This window comes from Mesoplodon bidens (genome assembly GCF_964165515.1).
Source record: "Mesoplodon bidens genome assembly, chromosome: 4".
In the NCBI taxonomy this organism is placed as follows: Eukaryota; Metazoa; Chordata; class Mammalia; order Artiodactyla; family Ziphiidae; genus Mesoplodon; species Mesoplodon bidens.
In genome coordinates, this window is record NC_138160.1 from 229621 (window position 1) to 248229 (window position 18609).

The following is an 18609-nucleotide window of genomic DNA, read 5'->3' on the forward strand; positions in this document are numbered from 1 at the left end:
CAAGGCCTGAGTTAAGGACAGTGTCAGGGCAAGGGCTAGGAGCAGCATAAGGGTCTCTGTAGGATCAGCATCAGTGGCTGGGGTTGGGCCTGGGGCTGGGGCTTGGGTTGGGGCTCTGGCTGGGGCTAGGGCTAGGGCTGGGGCTGGGGCTGGGGATAGGGCTGGGGCTGGGGCTGGAGATAGGACTGAGGGTAAGGCTAGGGCTGGGTGTGGGTCTGGGGCTAGGGCTGGGGCTAGGGCTGGGGCTCGGGCTTGGGCTAGGTTTAGGGCTAGGCCCTTAGTTAGGAATAGGGTCAAGGCCTTACTTAAGGACAGTGTCAGGGCAAGGCCTAGGAGGAGCATAAAGGCCTCTATAGGATCAGCATCAGGGGCTGGGGCTGCGGCTGGGGCTGGACCTGGGGCCTTAGTTAGAAATAGTGTCAAGGCCTTACTTACCACAATGTCAGGGGAAGGCCTAGGAGGATCATAAGGGCCTCATTAGGATCAGCATCAGGGGCGAGGGCTGGGACTGGGACTGGGGCTGGGGTTGGGGCTAGGGCTGGGACTGCGGCTACGGTGAGGCTAGGGCTGGGGCTGCAGCTGGGGCTGGGGCTTGGGCTTGCGCTAGGGCTGGGGCTGGGGCCTGGGCTTGGGCTGGGGCTGGGGCTGGGGCTGGGGCTTGGGCTAGGGCTAGGGCTCGGCCCTTAGTTAGGAATAGTGTCAAGGCCTTAGTTAAGGTCACTGTCAGGGCCATAGTTAGGGTTAGCATCAGAGCCTTCGTTAGGTATAATGTGGCCCTGAGTTAGAAGTAGTGTCAGGGCCTTAGTGAGGGACAGTGTCAGGCCCTCGATTAGGACGAGCGTCAGAGTCTTCTTTATGTATAATGGGAGGGCCAGAGTTAGGAGGAGAGTCAGACCCTTAGTTAGGCACACTGTCAGGGCCTTAGTTAGGGACAGTACCACGGCCTGAGTTAGTAGTATTGTCAAGGCCTTACTTAAGAACAGTGTCAGGGCAAGGCCTAGGAGTAGCATAAGGGCCTTTCTAGGATAAGCATCAGAGGCTGGGGCTCAGGCTGGGGCTGGGGCTGGGGCTGGGGCTGGGGCTGGGGCTGGGGCTGGGTGTAGACCTGGGGCTGAGGCTGGGGCTACGCCTGGGGCTAGGGCTGGGGCTGGGCCTGGGCCTGGGGCTGCGCCGGGCCTGGGGCCTTAGTTAGAAATAGTGTCAAGGCCTTAGTTAAGGACAGTGTCAGGGAAAGGCCTAGGAGGACCATAAGGGCCTCTGTAGGATCAGGGGTGGGGGCTGGGGCTGGGGCTGGGGCTGTGGCTGGGTCTAGGCCTGGGGCTGCGGCTAGGGCTACACCCTTAGTTAGGAATAGTGTGAAGGCCTTAGTTAGGGTCACCGTCAGGGCCTTAGTTAGGGTTAGCATCAGAGCCTACGTTAGGTATAATGACAGGGCTGAGTTAGAAGTAGTGTCAGGGTCTTAGTGAGGGACAGTGTCAAGCCCTCGATTAGGACTAGTGTCACAGCCTTGTTTATGTATAATGGCAGGGCCAGAGTTAGGAGGAGAGTCAGACCCTTAGTTAGGGACACTGTCAGGGCCTTAGTTAGGGACAGTACCACGGCCTGAGTTAGTAGTATTGTCAAGGCCTTACTTAACGACAGTGTCAGGGCAAGGCCTAGGAGTAGCATAAGGGCCTTTGTAGGATAAGCATCAGAGGCTGGGGCTTGGGCTGGGGCTGGGGCTGGGGATGGGGCTGGGGCTGGGGCTGGGGCTTGGGCTAGGCCTGGGGCTAGGTTTAGGGCTAGGCCCTTAGTTAGGAATAGGGTCAAGGCCTTACTTAAGGACAGTGTCAGGGCCATAGTTAGGGTTAGCATCAGAGCCTTCGTTAGGTATAATGTGGCCCTGAGTTAGAAGTAGTGTCAGGGCCTTAGTGAGGGACAGTGTCAGAGCCTTGTTTATGTATAATGGCAGGGCCAGAGTTAGGAGGAGAGTCAGACCCTTAGTTACAGACAGTGTCAGGGCCTTAGTTAGGGACAGTACCACGGCCTGAGTTAGTAGTATTGTCAAGGCCTTATTTAAGGACAGTGTCAGGGCAAGGCCTAGGAGTAGCATAAAGGCCTTTGTAGGATAAGCATCAGAGGCTGGGCCTCGGGCTGGGGTTGTGGCTGGGGCTCTGGCTGGGGCTAGGGCTAGGGCTGTTGCTGGGGCTGGGGCTAGGGCTGGATCTGGGGCTGGAGCTAGGGCTGAGGGTAAGCCTAGGGCTGGGTCTGGGTCTGGGTCTGGGGCTGGGGCTGGGATGGGACTGTGAATGGGTCAAGGGCTGGGGCTGGGGCTAGGTTTAGGGCCAGGCCCTTAGTTAGGAATAGGGTCAAGGCCTTACTTAAGGACAGTGTCAGGGCAAGGCTTAGGAGGAGCATAAAGGCCTCTATAGGATCAGCATCAGGGGCTGGGGCTGCGGCTGGGGCTGGACCTGGGGCCTTAGTTAGAAATAGTGTCAAGGCCTTAGTTACCACATTGTCAGGGAAGGCCTAGGAGGATCATAAGGACCTCTATAGGATCAGCATCAGGGGCGACGGCTGGGACTGGGGCTGGGGCTGGGGTTGGGGCTAGGGCTCGGACTGCGGCTACGGTGCGGCTAGGGCTTGGGCTGCGGCTGGGGCTGGGGCTTGGGCTTGGGCTAGGGCTGGGGCTGGGGCTTGGGCTGGGGCTGGGACTTGGGCTAGGGCTAGGGCTCGGCCCTTAGTTAGGAATAGTGTCAAGGCCTTAGTTAAGGTCACTGTCAGGGCCATAGTTAGGGTTAGCATCAAAGCCTTCGTTAGGTATAATGTGGCCCTGAGTTAGAAGTAGTGTCAGGGCCTTAGTGAGGGACAGTGTCAGGCCCTCGATTAGGACGAGCGTCAAGAGTCTTCTTTATGTATAATGGCAAGGCCAGAGTTAGGAGGAGAGTCAGACCCTTAGTTAGGGACACTGTCAGGGCCTTAGTTAGGGACAGTACCACGGCCTGAGTTAGTAGTATTGTCAAGGCCTTATTTAAGGACAGTGTCAGGGCAAGGCCTTGGAGTAGCATAAGGGCCTTTGTAGGATAAGCATCAGAGGCTGGGGCTCGGGCTGGGGTTGGGGCTGGGACTGGGGCTGGGGCTGGGGCTAGGGCTAGGCCCTTAGTTAGGAATAGTGTCAAGGCCTTAGTTAGGGTCACTGTCAGGGCCTTAGTTAGGGTTAACATCAGAGCTTTCGTTAGGTATAATGACAGGGCCTGAGTTAGAAGTAGTGTCAGGGCCTTAGTGACGGACAGGGTCGGGGACTCGGTGAGGACGAGTGTCAAGTTTTTTTATGTATAATGGCAGGGCCAGAGTTAGGAGGACATTCAGTCCCTTAGGCAGGGACACTGTCAGGGCCTTAGTTAGGGACAGTATCACGGCCTGAGTTACTAGTAGTGTCAAGGCCTGAGTTAAGGACAGTGTCAGGGCAAGGCCTAGGAGCAGCATAAGGGTCTCTGTAGGATCAGCATCAGTGGCTGGGGTTGGGCCTGGGGCTGGGGCTTGGGTTGGGGCTCTGGCTGGGGCTAGGGCTAGGGCTGGGGCTGGGGCTGGGGATAGGGCTGGGGCTGGGGCTGGAGATAGGACTGAGGGTAAGGCTAGGGCTGGGTGTGGGTCTGGGGCTAGGGCTGGGGCTAGGGCTGGGGCTCGGGCTTGGGCTAGGTTTAGGGCTAGGCCCTTAGTTAGGAATAGGGTCAAGGCCTTACTTAAGGACAGTGTCAGGGCAAGGCCTAGGAGGAGCATAAAGGCCTCTATAGGATCAGCATCAGGGGCTGGGGCTGCGGCTGGGGCTGGACCTGGGGCCTTAGTTAGAAATAGTGTCAAGGCCTTACTTACCACAATGTCAGGGGAAGGCCTAGGAGGATCATAAGGGCCTCATTAGGATCAGCATCAGGGGCGAGGGCTGGGACTGGGACTGGGGCTGGGGTTGGGGCTAGGGCTGGGACTGCGGCTACGGTGAGGCTAGGGCTGGGGCTGCAGCTGGGGCTGGGGCTTGGGCTTGCGCTAGGGCTGGGGCTGGGGCCTGGGCTTGGGCTGGGGCTGGGGCTGGGGCTGGGGCTTGGGCTAGGGCTAGGGCTCGGCCCTTAGTTAGGAATAGTGTCAAGGCCTTAGTTAAGGTCACTGTCAGGGCCATAGTTAGGGTTAGCATCAGAGCCTTCGTTAGGTATAATGTGGCCCTGAGTTAGAAGTAGTGTCAGGGCCTTAGTGAGGGACAGTGTCAGGCCCTCGATTAGGACGAGCGTCAGAGTCTTCTTTATGTATAATGGGAGGGCCAGAGTTAGGAGGAGAGTCAGACCCTTAGTTAGGCACACTGTCAGGGCCTTAGTTAGGGACAGTACCACGGCCTGAGTTAGTAGTATTGTCAAGGCCTTACTTAAGAACAGTGTCAGGGCAAGGCCTAGGAGTAGCATAAGGGCCTTTCTAGGATAAGCATCAGAGGCTGGGGCTCAGGCTGGGGCTGGGGCTGGGGCTGGGGCTGGGGCTGGGGCTGGGGCTGGGTGTAGACCTGGGGCTGAGGCTGGGGCTACGCCTGGGGCTAGGGCTGGGGCTGGGCCTGGGCCTGGGGCTGCGCCGGGCCTGGGGCCTTAGTTAGAAATAGTGTCAAGGCCTTAGTTAAGGACAGTGTCAGGGAAAGGCCTAGGAGGACCATAAGGGCCTCTGTAGGATCAGGGGTGGGGGCTGGGGCTGGGGCTGGGGCTGTGGCTGGGTCTAGGCCTGGGGCTGCGGCTAGGGCTACACCCTTAGTTAGGAATAGTGTGAAGGCCTTAGTTAGGGTCACCGTCAGGGCCTTAGTTAGGGTTAGCATCAGAGCCTACGTTAGGTATAATGACAGGGCTGAGTTAGAAGTAGTGTCAGGGTCTTAGTGAGGGACAGTGTCAAGCCCTCGATTAGGACTAGTGTCACAGCCTTGTTTATGTATAATGGCAGGGCCAGAGTTAGGAGGAGAGTCAGACCCTTAGTTAGGGACACTGTCAGGGCCTTAGTTAGGGACAGTACCACGGCCTGAGTTAGTAGTATTGTCAAGGCCTTACTTAACGACAGTGTCAGGGCAAGGCCTAGGAGTAGCATAAGGGCCTTTGTAGGATAAGCATCAGAGGCTGGGGCTTGGGCTGGGGCTGGGGCTGGGGATGGGGCTGGGGCTGGGGCTGGGGCTTGGGCTAGGCCTGGGGCTAGGTTTAGGGCTAGGCCCTTAGTTAGGAATAGGGTCAAGGCCTTACTTAAGGACAGTGTCAGGGCCATAGTTAGGGTTAGCATCAGAGCCTTCGTTAGGTATAATGTGGCCCTGAGTTAGAAGTAGTGTCAGGGCCTTAGTGAGGGACAGTGTCAGAGCCTTGTTTATGTATAATGGCAGGGCCAGAGTTAGGAGGAGAGTCAGACCCTTAGTTACAGACAGTGTCAGGGCCTTAGTTAGGGACAGTACCACGGCCTGAGTTAGTAGTATTGTCAAGGCCTTATTTAAGGACAGTGTCAGGGCAAGGCCTAGGAGTAGCATAAAGGCCTTTGTAGGATAAGCATCAGAGGCTGGGCCTCGGGCTGGGGTTGTGGCTGGGGCTCTGGCTGGGGCTAGGGCTAGGGCTGTTGCTGGGGCTGGGGCTAGGGCTGGATCTGGGGCTGGAGCTAGGGCTGAGGGTAAGCCTAGGGCTGGGTCTGGGTCTGGGTCTGGGGCTGGGGCTGGGATGGGACTGTGAATGGGTCAAGGGCTGGGGCTGGGGCTAGGTTTAGGGCCAGGCCCTTAGTTAGGAATAGGGTCAAGGCCTTACTTAAGGACAGTGTCAGGGCAAGGCTTAGGAGGAGCATAAAGGCCTCTATAGGATCAGCATCAGGGGCTGGGGCTGCGGCTGGGGCTGGACCTGGGGCCTTAGTTAGAAATAGTGTCAAGGCCTTAGTTACCACATTGTCAGGGAAGGCCTAGGAGGATCATAAGGACCTCTATAGGATCAGCATCAGGGGCGACGGCTGGGACTGGGGCTGGGGCTGGGGTTGGGGCTAGGGCTCGGACTGCGGCTACGGTGCGGCTAGGGCTTGGGCTGCGGCTGGGGCTGGGGCTTGGGCTTGGGCTAGGGCTGGGGCTGGGGCTTGGGCTGGGGCTGGGACTTGGGCTAGGGCTAGGGCTCGGCCCTTAGTTAGGAATAGTGTCAAGGCCTTAGTTAAGGTCACTGTCAGGGCCATAGTTAGGGTTAGCATCAAAGCCTTCGTTAGGTATAATGTGGCCCTGAGTTAGAAGTAGTGTCAGGGCCTTAGTGAGGGACAGTGTCAGGCCCTCGATTAGGACGAGCGTCAAGAGTCTTCTTTATGTATAATGGCAAGGCCAGAGTTAGGAGGAGAGTCAGACCCTTAGTTAGGGACACTGTCAGGGCCTTAGTTAGGGACAGTACCACGGCCTGAGTTAGTAGTATTGTCAAGGCCTTATTTAAGGACAGTGTCAGGGCAAGGCCTTGGAGTAGCATAAGGGCCTTTGTAGGATAAGCATCAGAGGCTGGGGCTCGGGCTGGGGTTGGGGCTGGGACTGGGGCTGGGGCTGGGGCTAGGGCTAGGCCCTTAGTTAGGAATAGTGTCAAGGCCTTAGTTAGGGTCACTGTCAGGGCCTTAGTTAGGGTTAACATCAGAGCTTTCGTTAGGTATAATGACAGGGCCTGAGTTAGAAGTAGTGTCAGGGCCTTAGTGACGGACAGGGTCGGGGACTCGGTGAGGACGAGTGTCAAGTTTTTTTATGTATAATGGCAGGGCCAGAGTTAGGAGGACATTCAGTCCCTTAGGCAGGGACACTGTCAGGGCCTTAGTTAGGGACAGTATCACGGCCTGAGTTACTAGTAGTGTCAAGGCCTGAGTTAAGGACAGTGTCAGGGCAAGGCCTAGGAGCAGCATAAGGGTCTCTGTAGGATCAGCATCAGTGGCTGGGGTTGGGCCTGGGGCTGGGGCTTGGGTTGGGGCTCTGGCTGGGGCTAGGGCTAGGGCTGGGGCTGGGGCTGGGGATAGGGCTGGGGCTGGGGCTGGAGATAGGACTGAGGGTAAGGCTAGGGCTGGGTGTGGGTCTGGGGCTAGGGCTGGGGCTAGGGCTGGGGCTCGGGCTTGGGCTAGGTTTAGGGCTAGGCCCTTAGTTAGGAATAGGGTCAAGGCCTTACTTAAGGACAGTGTCAGGGCAAGGCCTAGGAGGAGCATAAAGGCCTCTATAGGATCAGCATCAGGGGCTGGGGCTGCGGCTGGGGCTGGACCTGGGGCCTTAGTTAGAAATAGTGTCAAGGCCTTACTTACCACAATGTCAGGGGAAGGCCTAGGAGGATCATAAGGGCCTCATTAGGATCAGCATCAGGGGCGAGGGCTGGGACTGGGACTGGGGCTGGGGTTGGGGCTAGGGCTGGGACTGCGGCTACGGTGAGGCTAGGGCTGGGGCTGCGGCTGGGGCTGGGGCTTGGGCTTGCGCTAGGGCTGGGGCTGGGGCTGGGGCCTGGGCTGGGGCTGGGGCTGGGGCTGGGGCTTGGGCTAGGGCTAGGGCTCGGCCCTTAGTTAGGAATAGTGTCAAGGCCTTAGTTAAGGTCACTGTCAGGGCCATAGTTAGGGTTAGCATCAGAGCCTTCGTTAGGTATAATGTGGCCCTGAGTTAGAAGTAGTGTCAGGGCCTTAGTGAGGGACAGTGTCAGGCCCTCGATTAGGACGAGCGTCAGAGTCTTCTTTATGTATAATGGGAGGGCCAGAGTTAGGAGGAGAGTCAGACCCTTAGTTAGGCACACTGTCAGGGCCTTAGTTAGGGACAGTACCACGGCCTGAGTTAGTAGTATTGTCAAGGCCTTACTTAAGAACAGTGTCAGGGCAAGGCCTAGGAGTAGCATAAGGGCCTTTCTAGGATAAGCATCAGAGGCTGGGGCTCAGGCTGGGGCTGGGGCTGGGGCTGGGGCTGGGGCTGGGGCTGGGGCTGGGTGTAGACCTGGGGCTGAGGCTGGGGCTACGCCTGGGGCTAGGGCTGGGGCTGGGCCTGGGCCTGGGGCTGCGCCGGGCCTGGGGCCTTAGTTAGAAATAGTGTCAAGGCCTTAGTTAAGGACAGTGTCAGGGAAAGGCCTAGGAGGACCATAAGGGCCTCTGTAGGATCAGGGGTGGGGGCTGGGGCTGGGGCTGGGGCTGTGGCTGGGTCTAGGCCTGGGGCTGCGGCTAGGGCTACACCCTTAGTTAGGAATAGTGTGAAGGCCTTAGTTAGGGTCACCGTCAGGGCCTTAGTTAGGGTTAGCATCAGAGCCTACGTTAGGTATAATGACAGGGCTGAGTTAGAAGTAGTGTCAGGGTCTTAGTGAGGGACAGTGTCAAGCCCTCGATTAGGACTAGTGTCACAGCCTTGTTTATGTATAATGGCAGGGCCAGAGTTAGGAGGAGAGTCAGACCCTTAGTTAGGGACACTGTCAGGGCCTTAGTTAGGGACAGTACCACGGCCTGAGTTAGTAGTATTGTCAAGGCCTTACTTAACGACAGTGTCAGGGCAAGGCCTAGGAGTAGCATAAGGGCCTTTGTAGGATAAGCATCAGAGGCTGGGGCTTGGGCTGGGGCTGGGGCTGGGGATGGGGCTGGGGCTGGGGCTGGGGCTTGGGCTAGGCCTGGGGCTAGGTTTAGGGCTAGGCCCTTAGTTAGGAATAGGGTCAAGGCCTTACTTAAGGACAGTGTCAGGGCCATAGTTAGGGTTAGCATCAGAGCCTTCGTTAGGTATAATGTGGCCCTGAGTTAGAAGTAGTGTCAGGGCCTTAGTGAGGGACAGTGTCAGAGCCTTGTTTATGTATAATGGCAGGGCCAGAGTTAGGAGGAGAGTCAGACCCTTAGTTACAGACAGTGTCAGGGCCTTAGTTAGGGACAGTACCACGGCCTGAGTTAGTAGTATTGTCAAGGCCTTATTTAAGGACAGTGTCAGGGCAAGGCCTAGGAGTAGCATAAAGGCCTTTGTAGGATAAGCATCAGAGGCTGGGCCTCGGGCTGGGGTTGTGGCTGGGGCTCTGGCTGGGGCTAGGGCTAGGGCTGTTGCTGGGGCTGGGGCTAGGGCTGGATCTGGGGCTGGAGCTAGGGCTGAGGGTAAGCCTAGGGCTGGGTCTGGGTCTGGGTCTGGGGCTGGGGCTGGGATGGGACTGTGAATGGGTCAAGGGCTGGGGCTGGGGCTAGGTTTAGGGCCAGGCCCTTAGTTAGGAATAGGGTCAAGGCCTTACTTAAGGACAGTGTCAGGGCAAGGCTTAGGAGGAGCATAAAGGCCTCTATAGGATCAGCATCAGGGGCTGGGGCTGCGGCTGGGGCTGGACCTGGGGCCTTAGTTAGAAATAGTGTCAAGGCCTTAGTTACCACATTGTCAGGGAAGGCCTAGGAGGATCATAAGGACCTCTATAGGATCAGCATCAGGGGCGACGGCTGGGACTGGGGCTGGGGCTGGGGTTGGGGCTAGGGCTCGGACTGCGGCTACGGTGCGGCTAGGGCTTGGGCTGCGGCTGGGGCTGGGGCTTGGGCTTGGGCTAGGGCTGGGGCTGGGGCTTGGGCTGGGGCTGGGACTTGGGCTAGGGCTAGGGCTCGGCCCTTAGTTAGGAATAGTGTCAAGGCCTTAGTTAAGGTCACTGTCAGGGCCATAGTTAGGGTTAGCATCAAAGCCTTCGTTAGGTATAATGTGGCCCTGAGTTAGAAGTAGTGTCAGGGCCTTAGTGAGGGACAGTGTCAGGCCCTCGATTAGGACGAGCGTCAAGAGTCTTCTTTATGTATAATGGCAAGGCCAGAGTTAGGAGGAGAGTCAGACCCTTAGTTAGGGACACTGTCAGGGCCTTAGTTAGGGACAGTACCACGGCCTGAGTTAGTAGTATTGTCAAGGCCTTATTTAAGGACAGTGTCAGGGCAAGGCCTTGGAGTAGCATAAGGGCCTTTGTAGGATAAGCATCAGAGGCTGGGGCTCGGGCTGGGGTTGGGGCTGGGACTGGGGCTGGGGCTGGGGCTAGGGCTAGGCCCTTAGTTAGGAATAGTGTCAAGGCCTTAGTTAGGGTCACTGTCAGGGCCTTAGTTAGGGTTAACATCAGAGCTTTCGTTAGGTATAATGACAGGGCCTGAGTTAGAAGTAGTGTCAGGGCCTTAGTGACGGACAGGGTCGGGGACTCGGTGAGGACGAGTGTCAAGTTTTTTTATGTATAATGGCAGGGCCAGAGTTAGGAGGACATTCAGTCCCTTAGGCAGGGACACTGTCAGGGCCTTAGTTAGGGACAGTATCACGGCCTGAGTTACTAGTAGTGTCAAGGCCTGAGTTAAGGACAGTGTCAGGGCAAGGGCTAGGAGCAGCATAAGGGTCTCTGTAGGATCAGCATCAGTGGCTGGGGTTGGGCCTGGGGCTGGGGCTTGGGTTGGGGCTCTGGCTGGGGCTTGGGTTGGGGCTCTGGCTGGGGCTAGGGCTAGGGCTGGGGCTGGGGCTGGGGATAGGGCTGGGGCTGGGGCTGGAGATAGGACTGAGGGTAAGGCTAGGGCTGGGTGTGGGTCTGGGGCTAGGGCTGGGGCTAGGGCTGGGGCTCGGGCTTGGGCTAGGTTTAGGGCTAGGCCCTTAGTTAGGAATAGGGTCAAGGCCTTACTTAAGGACAGTGTCAGGGCAAGGCCTAGGAGGAGCATAAAGGCCTCTATAGGATCAGCATCAGGGGCTGGGGCTGCGGCTGGGGCTGGACCTGGGGCCTTAGTTAGAAATAGTGTCAAGGCCTTACTTACCACAATGTCAGGGGAAGGCCTAGGAGGATCATAAGGGCCTCATTAGGATCAGCATCAGGGGCGAGGGCTGGGACTGGGACTGGGGCTGGGGTTGGGGCTAGGGCTGGGACTGCGGCTACGGTGAGGCTAGGGCTGGGGCTGCGGCTGGGGCTGGGGCTTGGGCTTGCGCTAGGGCTGGGGCTGGGGCCTGGGCTTGGGCTGGGGCTGGGGCTGGGGCTGGGGCTTGGGCTAGGGCTAGGGCTCGGCCCTTAGTTAGGAATAGTGTCAAGGCCTTAGTTAAGGTCACTGTCAGGGCCATAGTTAGGGTTAGCATCAGAGCCTTCGTTAGGTATAATGTGGCCCTGAGTTAGAAGTAGTGTCAGGGCCTTAGTGAGGGACAGTGTCAGGCCCTCGATTAGGACGAGCGTCAGAGTCTTCTTTATGTATAATGGGAGGGCCAGAGTTAGGAGGAGAGTCAGACCCTTAGTTAGGCACACTGTCAGGGCCTTAGTTAGGGACAGTACCACGGCCTGAGTTAGTAGTATTGTCAAGGCCTTACTTAAGAACAGTGTCAGGGCAAGGCCTAGGAGTAGCATAAGGGCCTTTCTAGGATAAGCATCAGAGGCTGGGGCTCAGGCTGGGGCTGGGGCTGGGGCTGGGGCTGGGGCTGGGGCTGGGGCTGGGTGTAGACCTGGGGCTGAGGCTGGGGCTACGCCTGGGGCTAGGGCTGGGGCTGGGCCTGGGCCTGGGGCTGCGCCGGGCCTGGGGCCTTAGTTAGAAATAGTGTCAAGGCCTTAGTTAAGGACAGTGTCAGGGAAAGGCCTAGGAGGACCATAAGGGCCTCTGTAGGATCAGGGGTGGGGGCTGGGGCTGGGGCTGGGGCTGTGGCTGGGTCTAGGCCTGGGGCTGCGGCTAGGGCTACACCCTTAGTTAGGAATAGTGTGAAGGCCTTAGTTAGGGTCACCGTCAGGGCCTTAGTTAGGGTTAGCATCAGAGCCTACGTTAGGTATAATGACAGGGCTGAGTTAGAAGTAGTGTCAGGGTCTTAGTGAGGGACAGTGTCAAGCCCTCGATTAGGACTAGTGTCACAGCCTTGTTTATGTATAATGGCAGGGCCAGAGTTAGGAGGAGAGTCAGACCCTTAGTTAGGGACACTGTCAGGGCCTTAGTTAGGGACAGTACCACGGCCTGAGTTAGTAGTATTGTCAAGGCCTTACTTAACGACAGTGTCAGGGCAAGGCCTAGGAGTAGCATAAGGGCCTTTGTAGGATAAGCATCAGAGGCTGGGGCTTGGGCTGGGGCTGGGGCTGGGGATGGGGCTGGGGCTGGGGCTGGGGCTTGGGCTAGGCCTGGGGCTAGGTTTAGGGCTAGGCCCTTAGTTAGGAATAGGGTCAAGGCCTTACTTAAGGACAGTGTCAGGGCCATAGTTAGGGTTAGCATCAGAGCCTTCGTTAGGTATAATGTGGCCCTGAGTTAGAAGTAGTGTCAGGGCCTTAGTGAGGGACAGTGTCAGAGCCTTGTTTATGTATAATGGCAGGGCCAGAGTTAGGAGGAGAGTCAGACCCTTAGTTACAGACAGTGTCAGGGCCTTAGTTAGGGACAGTACCACGGCCTGAGTTAGTAGTATTGTCAAGGCCTTATTTAAGGACAGTGTCAGGGCAAGGCCTAGGAGTAGCATAAAGGCCTTTGTAGGATAAGCATCAGAGGCTGGGCCTCGGGCTGGGGTTGTGGCTGGGGCTCTGGCTGGGGCTAGGGCTAGGGCTGTTGCTGGGGCTGGGGCTAGGGCTGGATCTGGGGCTGGAGCTAGGGCTGAGGGTAAGCCTAGGGCTGGGTCTGGGTCTGGGTCTGGGGCTGGGGCTGGGATGGGACTGTGAATGGGTCAAGGGCTGGGGCTGGGGCTAGGTTTAGGGCCAGGCCCTTAGTTAGGAATAGGGTCAAGGCCTTACTTAAGGACAGTGTCAGGGCAAGGCTTAGGAGGAGCATAAAGGCCTCTATAGGATCAGCATCAGGGGCTGGGGCTGCGGCTGGGGCTGGACCTGGGGCCTTAGTTAGAAATAGTGTCAAGGCCTTAGTTACCACATTGTCAGGGAAGGCCTAGGAGGATCATAAGGACCTCTATAGGATCAGCATCAGGGGCGACGGCTGGGACTGGGGCTGGGGCTGGGGTTGGGGCTAGGGCTCGGACTGCGGCTACGGTGCGGCTAGGGCTTGGGCTGCGGCTGGGGCTGGGGCTTGGGCTTGGGCTAGGGCTGGGGCTGGGGCTTGGGCTGGGGCTGGGACTTGGGCTAGGGCTAGGGCTCGGCCCTTAGTTAGGAATAGTGTCAAGGCCTTAGTTAAGGTCACTGTCAGGGCCATAGTTAGGGTTAGCATCAAAGCCTTCGTTAGGTATAATGTGGCCCTGAGTTAGAAGTAGTGTCAGGGCCTTAGTGAGGGACAGTGTCAGGCCCTCGATTAGGACGAGCGTCAAGAGTCTTCTTTATGTATAATGGCAAGGCCAGAGTTAGGAGGAGAGTCAGACCCTTAGTTAGGGACACTGTCAGGGCCTTAGTTAGGGACAGTACCACGGCCTGAGTTAGTAGTATTGTCAAGGCCTTATTTAAGGACAGTGTCAGGGCAAGGCCTTGGAGTAGCATAAGGGCCTTTGTAGGATAAGCATCAGAGGCTGGGGCTCGGGCTGGGGTTGGGGCTGGGACTGGGGCTGGGGCTGGGGCTAGGGCTAGGCCCTTAGTTAGGAATAGTGTCAAGGCCTTAGTTAGGGTCACTGTCAGGGCCTTAGTTAGGGTTAACATCAGAGCTTTCGTTAGGTATAATGACAGGGCCTGAGTTAGAAGTAGTGTCAGGGCCTTAGTGACGGACAGGGTCGGGGACTCGGTGAGGACGAGTGTCAAGTTTTTTTATGTATAATGGCAGGGCCAGAGTTAGGAGGACATTCAGTCCCTTAGGCAGGGACACTGTCAGGGCCTTAGTTAGGGACAGTATCACGGCCTGAGTTACTAGTAGTGTCAAGGCCTGAGTTAAGGACAGTGTCAGGGCAAGGCCTAGGAGCAGCATAAGGGTCTCTGTAGGATCAGCATCAGTGGCTGGGGTTGGGCCTGGGGCTGGGGCTTGGGTTGGGGCTCTGGCTGGGGCTAGGGCTAGGGCTGGGGCTGGGGCTGGGGATAGGGCTGGGGCTGGGGCTGGAGATAGGACTGAGGGTAAGGCTAGGGCTGGGTGTGGGTCTGGGGCTAGGGCTGGGGCTAGGGCTGGGGCTCGGGCTTGGGCTAGGTTTAGGGCTAGGCCCTTAGTTAGGAATAGGGTCAAGGCCTTACTTAAGGACAGTGTCAGGGCAAGGCCTAGGAGGAGCATAAAGGCCTCTATAGGATCAGCATCAGGGGCTGGGGCTGCGGCTGGGGCTGGACCTGGGGCCTTAGTTAGAAATAGTGTCAAGGCCTTACTTACCACAATGTCAGGGGAAGGCCTAGGAGGATCATAAGGGCCTCATTAGGATCAGCATCAGGGGCGAGGGCTGGGACTGGGACTGGGGCTGGGGTTGGGGCTAGGGCTGGGACTGCGGCTACGGTGAGGCTAGGGCTGGGGCTGCAGCTGGGGCTGGGGCTTGGGCTTGCGCTAGGGCTGGGGCTGGGGCCTGGGCTTGGGCTGGGGCTGGGGCTGGGGCTGGGGCTTGGGCTAGGGCTAGGGCTCGGCCCTTAGTTAGGAATAGTGTCAAGGCCTTAGTTAAGGTCACTGTCAGGGCCATAGTTAGGGTTAGCATCAGAGCCTTCGTTAGGTATAATGTGGCCCTGAGTTAGAAGTAGTGTCAGGGCCTTAGTGAGGGACAGTGTCAGGCCCTCGATTAGGACGAGCGTCAGAGTCTTCTTTATGTATAATGGGAGGGCCAGAGTTAGGAGGAGAGTCAGACCCTTAGTTAGGCACACTGTCAGGGCCTTAGTTAGGGACAGTACCACGGCCTGAGTTAGTAGTATTGTCAAGGCCTTACTTAAGAACAGTGTCAGGGCAAGGCCTAGGAGTAGCATAAGGGCCTTTCTAGGATAAGCATCAGAGGCTGGGGCTCAGGCTGGGGCTGGGGCTGGGGCTGGGGCTGGGGCTGGGGCTGGGGCTGGGTGTAGACCTGGGGCTGAGGCTGGGGCTACGCCTGGGGCTAGGGCTGGGGCTGGGCCTGGGCCTGGGGCTGCGCCGGGCCTGGGGCCTTAGTTAGAAATAGTGTCAAGGCCTTAGTTAAGGACAGTGTCAGGGAAAGGCCTAGGAGGACCATAAGGGCCTCTGTAGGATCAGGGGTGGGGGCTGGGGCTGGGGCTGGGGCTGTGGCTGGGTCTAGGCCTGGGGCTGCGGCTAGGGCTACACCCTTAGTTAGGAATAGTGTGAAGGCCTTAGTTAGGGTCACCGTCAGGGCCTTAGTTAGGGTTAGCATCAGAGCCTACGTTAGGTATAATGACAGGGCTGAGTTAGAAGTAGTGTCAGGGTCTTAGTGAGGGACAGTGTCAAGCCCTCGATTAGGACTAGTGTCACAGCCTTGTTTATGTATAATGGCAGGGCCAGAGTTAGGAGGAGAGTCAGACCCTTAGTTAGGGACACTGTCAGGGCCTTAGTTAGGGACAGTACCACGGCCTGAGTTAGTAGTATTGTCAAGGCCTTACTTAACGACAGTGTCAGGGCAAGGCCTAGGAGTAGCATAAGGGCCTTTGTAGGATAAGCATCAGAGGCTGGGGCTTGGGCTGGGGCTGGGGCTGGGGATGGGGCTGGGGCTGGGGCTGGGGCTTGGGCTAGGCCTGGGGCTAGGTTTAGGGCTAGGCCCTTAGTTAGGAATAGGGTCAAGGCCTTACTTAAGGACAGTGTCAGGGCCATAGTTAGGGTTAGCATCAGAGCCTTCGTTAGGTATAATGTGGCCCTGAGTTAGAAGTAGTGTCAGGGCCTTAGTGAGGGACAGTGTCAGAGCCTTGTTTATGTATAATGGCAGGGCCAGAGTTAGGAGGAGAGTCAGACCCTTAGTTACAGACAGTGTCAGGGCCTTAGTTAGGGACAGTACCACGGCCTGAGTTAGTAGTATTGTCAAGGCCTTATTTAAGGACAGTGTCAGGGCAAGGCCTAGGAGTAGCATAAAGGCCTTTGTAGGATAAGCATCAGAGGCTGGGCCTCGGGCTGGGGTTGTGGCTGGGGCTCTGGCTGGGGCTAGGGCTAGGGCTGTTGCTGGGGCTGGGGCTAGGGCTGGATCTGGGGCTGGAGCTAGGGCTGAGGGTAAGCCTAGGGCTGGGTCTGGGTCTGGGTCTGGGGCTGGGGCTGGGATGGGACTGTGAATGGGTCAAGGGCTGGGGCTGGGGCTAGGTTTAGGGCCAGGCCCTTAGTTAGGAATAGGGTCAAGGCCTTACTTAAGGACAGTGTCAGGGCAAGGCTTAGGAGGAGCATAAAGGCCTCTATAGGATCAGCATCAGGGGCTGGGGCTGCGGCTGGGGCTGGACCTGGGGCCTTAGTTAGAAATAGTGTCAAGGCCTTAGTTACCACATTGTCAGGGAAGGCCTAGGAGGATCATAAGGACCTCTATAGGATCAGCATCAGGGGCGACGGCTGGGACTGGGGCTGGGGCTGGGGTTGGGGCTAGGGCTCGGACTGCGGCTACGGTGCGGCTAGGGCTTGGGCTGCGGCTGGGGCTGGGGCTTGGGCTTGGGCTAGGGCTGGGGCTGGGGCTTGGGCTGGGGCTGGGACTTGGGCTAGGGCTAGGGCTCGGCCCTTAGTTAGGAATAGTGTCAAGGCCTTAGTTAAGGTCACTGTCAGGGCCATAGTTAGGGTTAGCATCAAAGCCTTCGTTAGGTATAATGTGGCCCTGAGTTAGAAGTAGTGTCAGGGCCTTAGTGAGGGACAGTGTCAGGCCCTCGATTAGGACGAGCGTCAAGAGTCTTCTTTATGTATAATGGCAAGGCCAGAGTTAGGAGGAGAGTCAGACCCTTAGTTAGGGACACTGTCAGGGCCTTAGTTAGGGACAGTACCACGGCCTGAGTTAGTAGTATTGTCAAGGCCTTATTTAAGGACAGTGTCAGGGCAAGGCCTTGGAGTAGCATAAGGGCCTTTGTAGGATAAGCATCAGAGGCTGGGGCTCGGGCTGGGGTTGGGGCTGGGACTGGGGCTGGGGCTGGGGCTAGGGCTAGGCCCTTAGTTAGGAATAGTGTCAAGGCCTTAGTTAGGGTCACTGTCAGGGCCTTAGTTAGGGTTAACATCAGAGCTTTCGTTAGGTATAATGACAGGGCCTGAGTTAGAAGTAGTGTCAGGGCCTTAGTGACGGACAGGGTCGGGGACTCGGTGAGGACGAGCGTCAAGCTTTTTTTATGTATAATGGCAGGGCCAGAGTTAGGAGGACATTCAGTCCCTTAGGCAGGGACACTGTCAGGGCCTTAGTTAGGGACAGTATCACGGCCTGAGTTACTAGTAGTGTCAAGGCCTGAGTTAAGGACAGTGTCAGGGCAAGGCCTAGGAGCAGCATAAGGGCCTCTGTAGGATCAGCATCAGTGGCTGGGGTTGGGCCTGGGGCTGGGGCTTGGGTTGGGGCTCTGGCTGGGGCTAGGGCTAGGGCTGGGGCTGGGGCTGGGGATAGGGCTGGGGCTGGGGCTGGAGATAGGACTGAGGGTAAGGCTAGGGCTGGGTGTGGGTCTGGGGCTAGGGCTGGGGCTAGGGCTGGGGCTCGGGCTTGGGCTAGGTTTAGGGCTAGGCCCTTAGTTAGGAATAGGGTCAAGGCCTTACTTAAGGACAGTGTCAGGGCAAGGCCTAGGAGGAGCATAAACGCCTCTATAGGATCAGCATCAGGGGCTGGGGCTGCGGCTGGGGCTGGACCTGGGGCCTTAGTTAGAAAGAGTGTCAAGGCCTTAGTTACCACATTGTCAGGGGAAGGCCTAGGAGGATCATAAGGGCCTCATTAGGATCAGCATCAGGGGCGAGGGCTGGGACTGGGGCTGGGGCTGGGGTTCGGGCTAGGGCTGGGACTGTGGCTACGGAGAGGCTAGGGCTGGGGCTGCGGCTGGGGCTGGGGCTTGGGCTTGCGCTAGGGCTGGGGCTGGGGCCTGGGCTTGGGCTGGGGCTGGGGCTGGGGCTGGGGCTTGGGCTAGGGCTAGGGCTCGGCCCTTAGTTAGGAATAGTGTCAAGGCCTTAGTTAAGGTCACTGTCAGGGCCATAGTTAGGGTTAGCATCAGAGCCTTCGTTAGGTATAATGTGGCCCTGAGTTAGAAGTAGTGTCAGGGCCTTAGTGAGGGACAGTGTCAGGCCCTCGATTAGGACGAGCGTCAGAGTCTTCTTTATGTATAATGGCAGGGCCAGCGTTAGGAGGAGAGTCAGACCCTTAGTTAGGCACACTGTCAGGGCCTTAGTTAGGGACAGTACCACGGCCTGAGTTAGTAGTATTGTCAAGGCCTTACTTAAGAACAGTGTCAGGGCAAGTCCTAGGAGTAGCATAAGGGCCTTTCTAGGATAAGCATCAGAGGCTGGGGCTCAGGCTGGGGCTGGGGCTGGGGCTGGGGCTGGGGCTGGGTGTAGACCTGGGGCTGAGGCTGGGGCTACGCCTGGGGCTAGGGCTAGGGCTGGGGCTGGGCCTGGGCCTGGGGCTGCGCCCGGCCTGGGGCCTTAGTTAGAAATAGTGTCAAGGCCTTAGTTAAGGACAGTGTCAGGGAAAGGCCTAGGAGGACCATAAGGGCCTCTGTAGGATCAGGGGTGGGGGCTGGGGCTGGGGCTGGGGCTGTGGCTGGGTCTAGGCCTGGGGCTGCGGCTAGGGCTACACCCTTAGTTAGGAATAGTGTGAAGGCCTTAGTTAGGGTCACCGTCAGGGCCTTAGTTAGGGTTAGCATCAGAGCCTACGTTAGGTATAATGACAGGGCCTGAGTTAGAAGTAGTGTCAGGGTCTTAGTGAGGGACAGTGTCAAGCCCTGGATTAGGACTAGTGTCACA